Source organism: Geotrypetes seraphini, chromosome 2 (genome assembly GCF_902459505.1).
Source record: "Geotrypetes seraphini chromosome 2, aGeoSer1.1, whole genome shotgun sequence".
NCBI classification, from domain to species: Eukaryota; Metazoa; Chordata; class Amphibia; order Gymnophiona; family Dermophiidae; genus Geotrypetes; species Geotrypetes seraphini.
This window is the reverse complement of record NC_047085.1, coordinates 210777504-210793453: the sequence shown is the minus strand read 5'-3', so window position 1 is coordinate 210793453 and position 15950 is coordinate 210777504. Positions and strand designations below refer to the sequence as shown.

At 43.8% G+C, this 15950-nt stretch overlaps 1 protein-coding gene and 1 pseudogene across 2 annotated transcripts in view; both read right to left on the bottom strand.

The window, feature by feature from the left end:
- GMDS (GDP-mannose 4,6-dehydratase) overlaps nucleotides 1–15950 on the bottom strand; it is a 1326053-nt gene that overhangs the window by 942965 nt on the left and 367138 nt on the right. The window lies entirely within an intron of this gene.
- LOC117356111 lies at nucleotides 13879–13997 on the bottom strand (annotated as a pseudogene).

Below are 15950 nucleotides of genomic sequence, written 5' to 3'. Positions count from 1 at the left end.
CTACTCATTATGCCCTTCTTTATCATGCCCAACATCCTGTTTGCTTTCTTTGCCGCCGCTGCACATTGAGCCGACAGCTTTAGGGTCCTGTCTATCAGTACACCCAGGTCCCTTTCTTGGTCGCTCTTGCCCAATGTTACACCTAACATTTTATATTCTTGTTCTTTGTTTTGCCTGCCCACTTTGCATTTTTCTATATTAAATTTCATCTGCCACTTTTCCGCCCATTTCTCCAGTTGGTTCAAATCTCTTTGAAGTGCATCTCTGTCCATTTTCGACCCAACTGCCCGACATAGTTTTGTGTCATCTGCAAACTTGATTATGTTACTTGTTGTTTCCTCTTCTAGGTCATTTATGAAGATATTGAATAAAATGGGCCCAAGAACCGAGCCCTGAGGCACGCCGCTCATCACCTTCTCCCAGTCCGAGAACTTCCCATTTATGCCCACCCTTTGCAATCTGTTCTCCAGTCATTTGCCTATCCATCTTAGTATATCCTCTTCTATTCCATGGCTTTGTAGTTTCCTCATGAGCCTTGCGTGTGGTACCTTGTCGGATGCTTTCTGGAAGTCCAAGTATACGATATCCACCGGTTCTCCGCTATCAATTTGTCGGTTCACCTTCTCAAAAAATTGAAGCAAATTTGTCAAACATGACTTCCCCTTCCTGAAACCGTGTTGACTAGCTCTCATCAGGTCATGATTATCCAGGTGCTGCACTATGCTATCCTTAATTAGTGCTTCAACCATCTTCCCTGGAACTGACGTAAGACTCACAGGTCTGTAGTTTCCTGGTTCTCCCCTTGACCCCTTTTTGAAGATTGGGATGACATTTGCTATCCTCCAGTCGTCTGGTATTTGTCCGGTTCTAATTGACAAGTTAACTAGGGATTGTAACAGTTCTCCGATTTCTCCGGCAAGATGGTTGAAGCACTGATCAAGGATAGCATAGTCTGGCACTTGGACGCACACGACTTGATGAAACCCAGTCAACATGGATTCAGGAAAGGGAAATCATGTTTGACGAATTTACTCCAATTTTTTGAGACTGTGAACGAGCAAATTGATAGTGGGAAGCCGGTGGACATAATATAATTGGACTTCCAGAAAGCGTTCGACAAAGTTCCACATGAAAGACTTCTCAGGAAACTACAAAGCCATGGCATAGAGGGGGATATACAAAGGTGGATAGGCAAATGGCTGGAAGTTTCCAAGTTTCCAAGTTTATTGGTTTTTAATATCCCGACCATCAAACAATTGTCTGGCCGGTTTACAATAAAATTATTAAAAAAAAAAAAAAAAAGCATTAAAAGTAGCAGTATGTGCAAAAAGATGTCTTAAGTTAAACATAAATGACAAAGACTTGACGAACTGGAGTGTGAGGGCAGTAACAGCGGAAGGGGAAAAAGTTACATTGTATAGATGAAAAGGAGAGAGTGGGGGGGAGGATTGAACAAAAGGGAGGGGAACATTAAGATAATGGAAGTTTGCTGACCGAAGGAAGAGAGAGGAGATGCTTTTAGGTTTGATTAAAAGCATCTCGAAATAAGAAAGTCTTTAGATTGATCTTGAATTTGACTAGTTGTTGTTCGTCGCGGAGGTATTGTGGGAGTGAGTTCCATAAGGTAGGGGCTGTTATAGCGAAGTTTGTTTTGCGTGTATAATAAAAATCTTTAAGGGATGGAATATAGAGAAGTTTTTGGTCTGATGATCTTAATGTACGAGTGGAACTTTGAGGAATAAGAAGTTTATCGAGGAATGTAGGTTGATGTAAGAGTTTGATTTTGAAAGTAAGTAGAATAATTTTATAAGTGATACGATAAGAAATTGGAAGCCAGTGGGCTTCCTTTAAGAGAGGAGTGACATGATCGTATTTGGTTTTTTTGTAGATAACCGAAAGCAGAGAGTGGGCATAAATGGGAAGTTCTCCGACTGGGAGAAAGTGACTAGTGGTGTACCCCAGGGCTCGGTACTTGGGCCGATCCTTTTTAATATTTATATCAATGACCTGGAGGAAGGAACAACCAGTGAGATCATCAAGTTTGCAGATGATACAAAACTATGCCGGGCAATCAGATCGCAGGAGGATAGAGAGGAACTCCAGAGCGACTTGTGTCGGTTAGAAACATGGGCGGAGAAATGGCAGATGAAGTTCAATGTGGAGAAATGCAAGGTAATGCATTTAGGCAATAAGAATAAGGAATACGAGTATACAATGTCAGGTGCAACTCTGGGGAAGAGTGAACAAGAAAAGGACCTGGGTGTACTGATAGATAGGACCCTGAAGCCGTCGGCACAATGCGCGGCAGCGGCAAAGAAGGCAAATAGAATGTTGGGCATGATAAAGAAAGGAATCTCGAGTAGATCGGAGAAAGTTATAATGCCGCTTTATAGGGCAATGGTCAGACCACACTTGGAATACTGCGTCCAACATTGGTCTCCCTACCTAAAGAAGGATATAAAACTGCTGGAGAGGGTGCAGAGACGAGCAACAAAACTGGTGAAGGGTATGGAGAAACTGGAATACGAGGATAGACTTATAACACTAGGATTGTTCTCCCTTGAGAAAAGGAGAATGCGTGGGGATATGATCGAGACCTTCAAAATACTGAAAGGAATCGACAAAATAGAGCAGAGAAGATTATTTACATTGTCCAATTTGACACGGACTAGAGGACATGAAATGAAGCTAAGGGGGGACAGGTTCAGGACTAATGTCAGGAAGTTCTGCTTCACTCAGAGAGTGGTTGACACCTGGAATGCCCTCCCAGAGGAGATTATTGCGGAATCGACCGTCCTAGGCTTCAAGAGCAAACTAGATGCATATCTCCTTAAGAGAGGCATATAAAGATATGATGGACTATAAATTACGCCAGGGTACACCTGGCAGGGCCTCCGCGTGCGCGGATCGCCGGACTTGATGGACCAAAGGTCTGATCCGGAGATGGCAGTTCTTATGTTCTTATGTTCTACCTTAAGCTCCTTTAGCACTCTCGGGTGAATTCCATCCAGTCTGGGGGATTTATCGCTTTTTAGTTTGTCGATCTGATAGTATATCATGTCCAAATCCACATTCACTGTGGTGAGGCTTTCCTCAATTTCTCCCTTGAATACTCTCCCTGTTTCAGGTATTGTTGCAGTGTTCTCCTTAGTAAAGACAGATGCAAAGAATGAATTTAGCCTATCTGCAATCTGTTTGTCTTCCTTGATGTATCCTTTCCTTCCTTGGTCGTCGAGAGGGCCCACTGCCTCCTGTGCTGGTTTTTTTCCTTTTATGTATCTAAAAAAGGGCTTGAAGTTTTTGGCTTCTTGCGCAATCTTTTCCTCATAGACCTTTTTGGCCTCTCTTACCGCCTTGTGACATTTCTTCTGGTCAACCTTGTGACTGTTCCTGGCCTCTGTTGTTTGTTCATGTTTCCATTTTTTAAACGAGTTCCTCTTTTCCCTTATTGCATCCTTCACCTCCTTAGTTAGCCAAGCTGGTTCTCCTTTGTTCTTATTTTTCCTTCCTTTGGATATCTGCGGGATGTAGAGATTCTGTGCTTCAGTGATGGTATTTTTTAGTAGGGACCATGCTTGTTCGACCGTTTTGAGTTTATCTGTCCTTTTCTTGAGCCGTTTTTTTTACCATGGCTCTCATGCTGTCATATTTCCCTTTTCTGAAGTTAAAGGTTGTGGTTTGGGTCTTGGTTCGTTTCCCCTTCCCGATGCCAATTTTAAAGTTGATCATGCTGTGATTGCTCGTCCCCAGCGAGACCGTGACTTCTACTTCTGATGTCCTTCCAGTTATGCCATTCAGGACCAAGTCCAAAGTTGCGGTTCCTCTTGTCGGTTCTCCTACCATTTGTTCCAGGAAGCAGTCCCCTATTAATTCCAGGAATTTTGTTTCCTTGCCGCAGTTTGAGGTTCCAAGGTTCCAGTTTATCCCTGGAAAGTTGAAGTCTCCCATGATCGTTACATTACCCATTTTACATCTATGGTTGATTTCCTCTATCATTTCAGCATCTGTTTCCTCCGTCTGTCCTGGGGGTCGGTAAAAGAGTCCAATTTTTGTGTCTGTTTCGTATTGTCTGGGAATCTTACTGTAAGATGTGTTTTTTATAAAATTAATAAACAATTTAAACAAGAAAAAACAATAGTTGCATTCATTGTAGTTGTAGTACTTTACTTTTTACTCAAAAAGTATTACATTAGGCATAATAACATAAGAATTGCCATACTGGGACAGACCGAAGGTCCATCAAGCCCAGTATCCCGTTTCCAATAGTGGCCAACCCAGGTCCCAAGTACCTAGCTGGATCCTAACAATTTTACTTTCACTAAAGTAATTTTTAATATGTGTTTTTAACCTAAATTTTTTAGTATTAAAATATACATTTGTTACTTTTGCTTAAGTAGTTTGACCTAGTACTTTGAACAACACTGGTACTGAGCATCCGATTTGACTTAGTGGAAGAGCTCTGGTTAGTCACATAGAACAACTAAGGTAACTAATTGAGCCCGGTGTCCATACCACACCAACTTGTTCTTTCTCTTGTCCACTGTGAGGGGTTTTCATGTGTTCCTGCTTCATCTCTCATTTTATTTTATTTTAAAACTTAGAAGAAAGCAGGATGGGGCTTTCATTGCTAATATAGGCAGGTCTTGAGCTTGAAAAGTAGGAAACGCTGCACTTAAAAATCCTTTCCTACAGATCCTATGGCTGAAGCAAATTAAGTAAATTGTGTGTGGGGGGGAAGAGGTTTTGTGGTAAGGATGATCATGTCAGAGGGCGATACTGCATTGAGGGGGAGGGTCAGACTAATGGACCATACTCATGAAAAAGAAAAACTTGTAAAACTACGTATAAATAGCCACAAATACATTGCCTTGAACCGCAAGGTAATGGCGGAATAGAAATCCCTAATGTAATGTAATGTAATATACACATTAAGGGGCAGCCTGAAAGTAGGGCACTTAGGTATTCGGCACTTAAGGAGGGCAACACACAGGGACACCAAGGGCTTCTTTTACAAAGCTGCGCTAGGGCCTTAACACGCGGAATAGCGCGCGCTAAATTGCCACACGCGCCAGCCGCTACCGCCTCCTTTTGAGCAGGCAGTAGATTTCCGGCTAGCGCACGGTAATCCGGTGCTTGCGTTAAGACCGCTAGCGCGGCTTTGTGAAAGGAGCCCCAAGTTTCCTACTAGGCCTGCAGAACACCTCAGCCCCATGATGTATTGCAATTACCTGCCAATGCCTTAGTGCGCTAGACATTCGGAATCATATAGAAAAATGTTTCCTTTTATTTTTTAACTTAAGAGAAAACTTGTATGTACTGTTCGATATTTATGAATGTTCTTGTGTAAACTGTATAAGATTTATATGGTATAAATTTTTAAATAAATAAATAATATATTCTGGGCCTTGCACAATCGCAATGCTGCCCCCCCCCCCCCCTATGTACACATTGCATCATGTCAGAAGACCAATTTTAAAATATATATAATTAAAATTCTCACTTTATAATTAAGCTGCATCCTCTAAAGGTCAACCTCTAAAGGTCAACGTGAGCAACAAAAAAAAAAATCACCTTCGATCTACTCCATAGTGCAATAAATTTTTTGTCAGACAGTCTAAAGCAGTTTCCCCAGTACATGGTGTTTCTATTGAAAAACAGCTGTTTGCTGACAGACTGTTAGCTGGGACGTCCCAGCTGAGTGAAGTGGTTAACCCACATCCCTTCCCCTCCTGATAAAGTGCTTTGATAAGCAGGCTACACTGGTGAAAGCTGGCAGGACGGCCAGGAATGAGATTCCCATGTATGAATGCAAGGCTTGTTTCATGAAGGCAAGCTGAACCTTTTTACAGCGCATTCTCCACAAATTCCATCTGTATGCTCATTTTCTTTCAAGGAATAATAATAATAATAATAATTTATTTAGAACCCGTTATACCTTAACAGTTCAGAGCCGTTTACAACAAAGAGAATCTGCCAGACGTAGATGAAATACAAATGGAATTATATAACTAGCATGGTTGGGTTTCTTTAGCCAAAATTGTCATACAAAAGAGATTTCACAGGTTTCCTGTAAGGATTCTTTAATATATTAAAAGAAATGCCCTGTACATGTGGTAAATTAAAAAAAAACCCGAAGAGATTTTGCACACCCATCTTCTTAGACTACGCTTGTGGAAAGTATTGGCTTCAACTAAACCTGTTACGAGCAGATACTGTGTAAAACTTTTTAAAAAGAAGAAAAATAATACTCTTTCTGCTCAAGTACTCTTGCTTATATGCTCAACTTCAATTCAGCAACACCCAGGCATAAATTTTGTCTGCTTCTTAACAAAATTTAACTCCCGGGAAGAGCAAGACTTTTTTGTGATTAATTACTAAGCTTCGGCTTTTAAAATAAACTCAATTAAGCACAGATGTGTTCTCCCTCAGCATTCAGTATCCATGAATGTTAAGTAAATTGTGAGGTTCTTTTTATCACTATAAGTACAGGAGCAATGATGTTTAAAATGTTAGAAAACCTTAAAAGTAAAACCTAAATGACAAATAGTAATACAAGCTATTCTGTAAATATTTATTGCCAATTTCAATTTGAGAAGCTGGTGCAATTAGCTGATTTCTGACATCCGACCTAAAATAGCAATAAGAGAGAAAAATCCATCTAAATCAGGCCTTGACAAATTTTCTTTGGCGCCAATATTCAGCAGGTGCCAGACAGCATGCTGTTTGCCCATCGATGCTCAACCTGGATATTCAATGATGGACCATGCAAATTAGCTAAAACCCCATGCAAAGTAGCCAAGCGATTGATGCACTAAAATTGCTTGGCTATGCAAAAAAGAAAAAAAACCCAAAGAAAAAAAAACCAGGCTATCAGAAAAAAATGACATGACCTGTCAGTAACTGTGCAAATCATTTGCATGCATCGATCGCTGGTCCACAATCAGCCAGAGAATCAGCCAACATCGATCCAGTCGGTATCTTTAGTGCATCTAGGCCTCAACCGGTTATACCAATATTCAGCGGTAATTAGTTAAGTGCTTAGTGGCTAAAGATTGGCCTGCCGATTGGGATATAACTTGTGCCATTCAGAAAGATTTAATGCCAACGAAGTTATTCACCCTCTCCAGTTGGTGAAGAGTGTCTCCCTGATGGGGGTCTGAGGCTTTTCCTCCTGTGATATATTTCCAGTTAAAATTGCCTGTTTTCGCATTTGTCTACAGCAGGGGTGTCCAACACGCGGCCCGAGGGCTGCATGCGGCCCCATGAAGTATTTTGTGCGGCCCCCGGTTGAGGGTGATGCAGTGTTTTCCTCTGCTGCCCCCGGGTGTTTACCGTCTTGCCGGCTCCCTCCTCTGTCTTGCTGCAGCGTTTGTGCGGCCCCAGAAATTTTTTTTCCGACCAATGCGGCCCAGGGAAGCCAAAAGGTTTCACACCCCTGGTCTACAGCTTTTGATTGATGTGAATGAGAATTCTAGCTGTATAAATGTTTTTTTGGGTGAACCCTACTATTTACTCTTCTCCATTAAGAATACTGACCCCACACACTGCTGTCCATTGCTGAACCCTGGTTACCAAACAGCATGGTTCAAATTTAATGCCTAATGCGCCTGATTATCTAGTAGCCAACTTATTAACTCCCTATGTTCTGACTTGCACACTGTACTTCTCACAGCAAGCGCTCCTTGCTCTAACCCCCTTCCAGACTCTGTATTGAGATCTCCTGTGACTCAGCTTTCAGCTATCTCGGCCCTTACCTCTGGAAATCCCTCTCGCTTAGTTAGATTAGAACCAGCCTCTCTCAAATTTAATAAGATCAAACCCTGACTTTTCCAACCACAAGCTAATTTTAATAGTTCCCTTTAACTCATGGCAGAGTTTATCTGTTCTGACACCCCCCCTTCTCTTCTTCCTAGGACCCCCTAAAGCCCATTGCCTTCCCCAGCCATTTCCTTCGTCACTTCTCTTTTTTTGCTCTCTCTATCTTCTCCTTCTTCCTCTCTTTTCTCTCTTAGCGCCACCTTATTTCTTCCTACTCCAGTTTTTCTATCAAATTGTTGCAAACTGCTTAGCAGTGCTGAGAGGCAATTGAAGGAATGATGTAATAAATAAATAAGTTTACTAAGACTATTTTCCTATCAAATCAGGCCTTTAACGCACCACTAACACCGTTGGTAGAAATACACAGCTGTAGTCCACCTTCCTACCCAGACTTCCACTCTCTCTCCAACATCAGCCTTATTGCCACCCAGCCTCTCTTGCTCTCTCACCCTTACATCATCTTGCTTGTTCTCTCCCCCACCTGTTGTCACCCAGTTTTACTATCTCTTCCTTCCACCCTGTCATAATTCAGTCTCATGTTCTCTTTCTCCCTAAAACCCCTCCACCGTGTAGTCATACACTCTGCTATCCTCTCTTTCCCCACCTGCTATGCCATCATACAGTTTATTTATTTATTTATTTAAATATTCACATCCTGCATATGCAACAATTCTATGCAAGTTTCAAGTTTATTAGGTTTTTATATACCACCTATCAAGGTTATCTTAACGGTTTTACAATCAGGTACTCAAGCATTTTCCCTATCTGTCCTGGTGGGCTCACAATCTATCTAACGCACCTGGGACTACGGAGGACTGAGTGACTTGCTCTGGGTCACAAGGAGCTTACAATAAGTAATATTAGGTGCTTGGAACTTCTCCATCCGTCCAAAAGGATCACAATCTAGCTAAAGTACCTGAATAAACATTTATTTACATGCTAAAAGGTATAACAAGAGAAAAAAAGAAACCAAAATTCATAAACAACCCCAAGAAGGGATAAAACGAAAAAAACAAAATAGCAAAAATGAAACCAAAACAAAAATATATAGGAGAATAAAAAAATCTCTAGAAGAAAAAAATATAAAGAAAAAGGTAAAACAGAAAGGCCAAAATAAACAAAAACCTAGCAGAAAAATAAAATAAAATTGAAATAAAATAAAATAAAGTCCAAACTAAAAAATCATAGCATCAGTCCAATCCAGTAAAGAACCATATCCGTCTCTGTTCAGTGCAAGGCCATTGAAACATCGTTGCAGGAGGCAGCTCCAATCCGAATTATTTCACACAAGGCCACACGCCACAGCTGTCAGCTGCAGACCAGGTTAAGGACCCATGGATAAGTAGCAGACTCTCCATCAGCATCTGACCGGCCCAGACCAGCGTGCCTCCACCGAAGCACCTGATCCAGACACTGAAACCAGGCCAATGGGCCACCGCCAAAGCAAACTCCATTCCAACGTGAAGGGCCCAACGTCGTGTATCCAAGCAGTAGCCACCAGCAGCAGGGGAGAAGCAGCAGAAACCAGACAAAACTCCTAACACACTGCATTGCATACCGAACATCGCATATTGCTCATCCATACCACCAGACAGAGACGGACATCATCAAAGTAGGACACCATCATAGCAGACGAGTAAGAAGGAAGAACTCTCTTGTTAACAGCCAGGCGAGGGTGGTTCCATTAGAAAGAAAAAAAATGATCGAATAAAGATCATTCAGTTGGACCAAGTTAAAAGGAACAAAATAATCCAGAACAGAATCAACAATAAGGGCAGACAGTCTGGAGTCACTATGGGTTAAGCTGACAGGAGGGGAAGGAGCTGACATCAAATTGGGACTGTACTATCGACCACCAGGACAGCCAGAAGCAAACGACCTGGACCTGGAGGCCGAACTGAGGCAGGTGTGCAAAAGTGGAAGGGTGGTGGTTATGGGGGATTTCAACTACCCGGGAATAGACTGGGACATTGGGCACTCAAATTGCACGAGAGAAACTAAATTCCTAGAGGCGATAAGGGACTGTTTCATGGAGCAGCTGGTCACGGAACCAACGCGAGGGGATGCCACTCTAGACCTAATCCTCAATGGGCTAGAGGGACCCGCAAAGGAAGTGGTGGTACTAGCACCATTAGGGAACAGCGATCACAACATGATCCAGTACAAATTAAACATGGGAACATCAAAGGTGAAAAGAACCACAACGACAGCACTCAACTTCAGAAAAGGAAACTACAAGGACATGAGGAAAATGGTAGGAAAAAAGCTCAGAAACAACTCAGGGAAGATGAAGACCATAAAGGAAGCCTGGGCACTGCTTAAAGGCACAGTGCTCGAGGCACAAGACCTGTGCGTCCCAAGGTTTAGGAAAGGGTGCAAAAAAAATCGAACTAGAAATCCAGCATGGATAACAACTGCAGTTAAAAAGGCGATAAGCGACAAGAAATCATCCTTCAAGAAATGGAAAAAGGAACCAACAAAGGAAAACCGGGAAGAGCACAAAAGACACCAGAAAGAATGTCATCGAGAGGTCAGGAAAGCAAAGAGAGAATATGAGGAAAGACTGGCAGGAGAAGCAAGAAACTTCAAACCCTTCTTCAGGTATGTGAAAGGGAAACAACCAGCCAGAGAGGAAGTGGGACCACTGGACGACGGAGACAGGAAAGGAGCGATAAAGGAGGAAAAAGAGATAGCTGAAAGGTTAAACAAATTCTTCTCGTCAGTCTTCACCAGAGAGGACACATCCAATATCCCAGAACCCGAGGTGATTATAAACGGAGAACACGACGAAAGACTGGTACAACTAGAGGTAAGCAAAGAGGATGTCCTCAGACAGATAGACAGACTAAAGAGCGACAAATCACCAGGCCCGGACGGCATCCACCCAAGGGTACTAAAAGAACTGAGAAATGAAATAGCAGAGACACTTCGCCAAATATGTAACCTCTCCCTAAAAACTGGGGAGATCCCAGAGGACTGGAAAATAGCAAATGTCACGCCCATCTTTAAGAAGGGATCAAGGGGTGACCCGGGAAACTACAGGCCTCTGAGCTTGACCTCGGTTCCAGGAAAGATGATGGAAGCAATGGTAAAGGACACAATCTGCGAACACATAGAAAACAATGGACAACTGAAGGCGAGCCAGCATGGCTTCTGCAAGGGAAGGTCATGCCTCACGAACTTGCTGTACTTCTTTGAGGGAATAAACAGCCAGATGGATAAGGGGGAATCCATAGACATCATTTACCTTGACTTCCAAAAAGCCTTCGACAAGGTACCTCATGAACGGCTACTTAAAAAGCTGTGGAACCACGGGGTGCAAGGGGATATATACCGATGGATCAAACACTGGTTGGCAGGCAGGAAACAGAGGGTTGCAGTAAAGGGCCAATACTCAGATTGGCAAAGGGTCACGAGCGGAGTTCCGCAGGGGTCGGTGCTGGGACCTCTACTGTTCAATATATTTATTAACGATCTGGAGACAGGGACAAAATGTGAGGTTATCAAATTTGCTGATGACACCAAACTCTGCAGCAGGGTTAGAAACACGGAAGACTGTGAAGACCTGCAAAGGGACCTAACGAGACTGGAAGACTGGGCAAAAAAGTGGCAAATGAGTTTTAACGTAGAGAAATGCAAGGTCATGCATGTAGGGAAAAAGAACCAGATGTTCAGCTACAAAATGGGGGGAACACTGCTAGGGGTGAGTAACCTGGAAAGGGACCTGGGGGTGATGGTCGACACATCACTGAAACCATCGGCGCAATGTGCGACAGCCTCAAAGAAAGCAAACAGAATGCTGGGCATCATCAAAAAGGGTATCACAACCCGGACGAAGGAAGTCATCATGCCGCTGTATCGCGCAATGGTGCGCCCACACCTGGAGTACTGTGTTCAATACTGGTCGCCGTACCTCAAGAAGGACATGGCGGTACTCGAGGGAGTGCAGAGGAGGGCGACTAAACTGATAAAAGGTATGGAAAATTTTTCATACGCTGACAGGTTAAAAATGCTGGGGCTGTTCTCCCTGGAGAAGAGGAGACTTAGAGGGGACATGATAGAAACCTTCAAAATCCTTAAGGGCATAGAGAAAGTGAATAAGGACAGATTCTTCAAACTGTGGGGAGCCACAAGCACTAGGGGTCACTCGGAGAAATTGAAAGGGGACAGGTTTAGAACAAATGCTAGGAAGTTCTTTTTTACCCAGAGGGTGGTAGACACATGGAACGCGCTTCCGGAGGATGTGATAGGCCAGAACTCTGTACAGGGGTTCAAGGAGGGTTTGGATAGGTTCCTGGAGGATAAGGTAAAATTATGTTCTTACCTGTTAATTTTCTTTCCTTTAGAAGCAGCAGATGAATCCAGAGACCAATGGGATAGCTCACTTCTACCAGCAGGTGGAGATAGAGAAACTGATTAACAGGTGTACTTATTTGCTGGCACTCCTCCTGTCTCATCAGTATAGCTCCTTGCCCAAGCACATTTAACCATCAGTAGGTATAGCATGTAAAAAACTTCTTTCCCAGAACACCTCGCGAACAGCAACGATACAGAATACAATCATGAACAACACCCAATCACTAAAAGCTGTACACGAAAAACTGACAACCAGATACCAGAAAGGGTGGGGCTCTGGATTCATCTGCTGCTTCTAAAGGAAAGAAAATTAACAGGTAAGAACATAATTTTACCTTCCTTAGCAAAGCAGCAGATGAATCCAGAGACCAATGGGATGTAGCAAAGCAATCCTTAATTTGGGTGGGAAGCAAACGCCGCCTTCGCAACGACCGAAGCATCAAAAAACCCCTATCGCATGTGCCCGCACATCCATGCAGAGACGCGGAGAGAAGGTACTCTCGGAAGACCAGTTAGCCGTGAGACAAATCTCCTCCAAGGCAAAACCCCTCTGGGCCGAGCCCAAGAAGCAGCCATCGCTCCAGCGGAATGGTCATGAAGTTCAATCGCCACCCGCTCCCCTGCCAGCAGGCAAGTATAAAGAATGTCCTCCTGGACCATTGAGTGAGGTAGGCATCGGATGCCGCCATACGCCTGAGGCGTTCCTTGAAGAATCCCAAAAAGGAGATATAAACCACTAACAGTTGTTAGAAACCGATCTCGCGGAGAACGCTACATACGTTTCAAAAAATGCAGTGAATAAAAGTACTGCTTCCACTATCTCCTTCCAGGAAGAAGGAAGGAAAAGCGAGCATGATGTAAAAGAAAGGATGACACCCCCCTAGAAAGACATAGTGGTACCATCCGAACTGACACCCCATATGACGGAAATAAGGAATAGGAATCCCCGTTGAACAAGGCCTGCAACATCGCAACTGCAAAGCTGAAGCCATGACCACAAGGAATCCCATGGACAACCGCACAGCTCTTTAGAGCCCCAAAAGACAAGGCTAAAATGAAGCCATCGGTAACTTAGAAGAAGTACGTGAATGAATTACACCAAACCGGGCTTTCTAAGAGGTGCATGAATATACCGCCTTCTCTTTAGGAACTGAACTACAGGAAGCTGAGAAGTCAGCGAAGGGCCATATACCTAGTTCCTGTAACAAGCCAAGAATGGTAATTGAAGCTGAAGGGAATTGAACGCTATGCCATCGGCAATATACCTGTGCTAAAAAGGAACTCAGGAAGGGTGCAACTGTTGAGAAGTATTCAAGAAAGGAAACACCTCCAAAAGGAAGCAGAAGCCACAGGAGAAGACGTCTGTAGCGCCTGGATAAGAGAAGAAACAACCTGCTTCGCATTACCGTCACACGCCAGTCAAGACTGCTCAAAAGCTAGGTCGTAATACCAAAGTAGTATGAATATCCATGTTGATCTCAATCAAGGAGAGCAAAGTCGGAGATAAAAGGAAACTTCTTAGTCCGGCTGTCGAAAGGCTCAACAGATCCACATAGCAAGGATGGCGCAGCCAAGCCAGAGATTGTACCAATACTGTGCCCCTAAAGCGAGCTTGAGATGGCAAATCCAAGCTATCATCAGCCAGGGGAAAACAGTGAAAAAGAGAAATCAGAGGATTTTTTTTTTTTTTTTTTTTTTTTTTCAAGCCTACAGCACCTGGTAGTCCCAGGTGGTCACCCATCCAGGTACTAAACAGGCCCTATCCTGGTTGGCTTCTGAGATCAGACGGGATCGGGCACATTCAGGGTGGTATGGCTGTAAGAAAGAAGCCACACTGTTACCCCCTTTAACTCCCACTTCCTGTGCCCGCCTAAGAAGCTAGGAAGCATGGAATTGTGAGACGAGGCCATGAGGTCAAGTTCCAGGAGATCTTATTTCCACCACAAGAAAAGTGGAACACCTGAGCCAAAATTCCCAATAACCAGGATGTAGAAGATATCACTATAACTAACGTCTACACTTCTAGAGCGTACGCAGTGCTGTACACAGTAACATCCAATAAATGAGCTATGCTTAGATTTCGCAGAGAGAAAGACTAACCAAACTCTTTTCCTGACCTGAAAAATGATCGGTCAACCAAATAGAAAGATGAGGGTCCACCCATCGAAGTAGAACAACCACTGTACCTGGCAACTGAGTACATCACCTACTGCCCAAGCTGCAGAGAAACACCCCCATCATAATACTGACTGAAAGGGCCCTCAGCGGCATTCCGGAAGAATGGTCTGAAGCTCCAGAAAGGAAGCCTGACCATGCTCAAGAGTAGAAGAAGGAACCAGAACTTAGTCGCCTCTGAAGCCCAGACTCCTGAAGCTGAGGATGGAAGCCACCGAGCCCCCCATATTCCACCACAAAACAAAACTGCCATAGTCAAAAACCCACAGCTCTCACACAACCACAAAGCTCAGAGACCAGTAGAATAAAACACATACTCACAATCTACTGGATAGTGCCGGTAGACGCCGGCAACACCTGCTGCCCAGCACGAGCAGGGCAAAAAAGTCAGCTGTGTAGGCCCCCTTTTTTTTTTTTTTTTTTAAATGGGAAAGAAGAAAAATAGGGACCAGGGCAGACCCTCTATCATTGGAGGGAGGGTGAGGCAGGGACAAGGGGGGGCCCAAGTGTAACCTCTAAAGTCGGCACCGATTAGCCGGACACCCCTGTCTCACTGAAGAGAAAAAACTCAACAGGAGAAACAGAATGGCAGTCTCACTGAAGAGAAAATCTCAACAGGAGGTAATAAAGTTCCAGCCACAGCCAGAATCCAGGAGCTAGTTGAATAGCGACTTCCACCTGCTTGGAGATAGAGAATACTGATGAGACAGGAGGAGTGCCAGCAAATAAGTACACCTGTTAATCAGTTTCTCTATCTCCACCTGCTGGTAGAAGTGAGCTATCCCATTGGTCTCTGGATTCATCTGCTGCTTTGCTAAGGAAAGGGATAGAGGGGTACAGATAGAACTTGAGGTAGGTTATAGAAGTGGTCAGAAACCACTTCACAGGTCGCAGACCTGATGGGCCACCGCGGGAGCGGACCGCTGGGCGAGATGGACCTCGGTCTGACCCAGTGGAGGCAACTTCTTATGTTCTTAATAAAAATAAAGGATGAAAGAATAAAAGAAAAGTAAACAAATAAAACAAAAAAGGGTGGGAGGCACTGCAACCCACAATCTAATTAGGTACCATTCAGGAGATGGAATGCTAAGTTTCTAAGCACATCCCCACCACCAGTCTCCTTCCTCCATTAAATAGGCTACCCCTTAGCCTCAGCCCCTCCCAGCTAACCCTCACCAATTAGGAAGCTAGTCAGCTTTCTCTCACCACCCAAAAGCCAGTTAGTGCTGCCAGCTGAGGTAGTTCTCATCAACAAGTCAGTCAGTCACCACCACACTCCTGTACCCCAACATGCCAGTCTCCATCCATCTTGTTCCTCCAATCTTGTACCCTGGCAAGCCATTCAGATCCCCTCCACTCCTGCCTGTACCACAGCAAGTCAATCAGCTATCTCTACCCACTCCAACCTATATTCCAGCAAGCCAGTCCACTACCACCACCACTACCCCCTTAAATCAGTTAGCTGCAACCCTTAGCCTCCAATCTAGCAAGGCAACCAACATCTTTTCTTATTCCATTCACTGGAGACTTTTCTCTTCAAGCACTGAGCAAGAATGTATTTCTCCCAATGTAACACCTGTTGATCAGAGGCATCAACAATA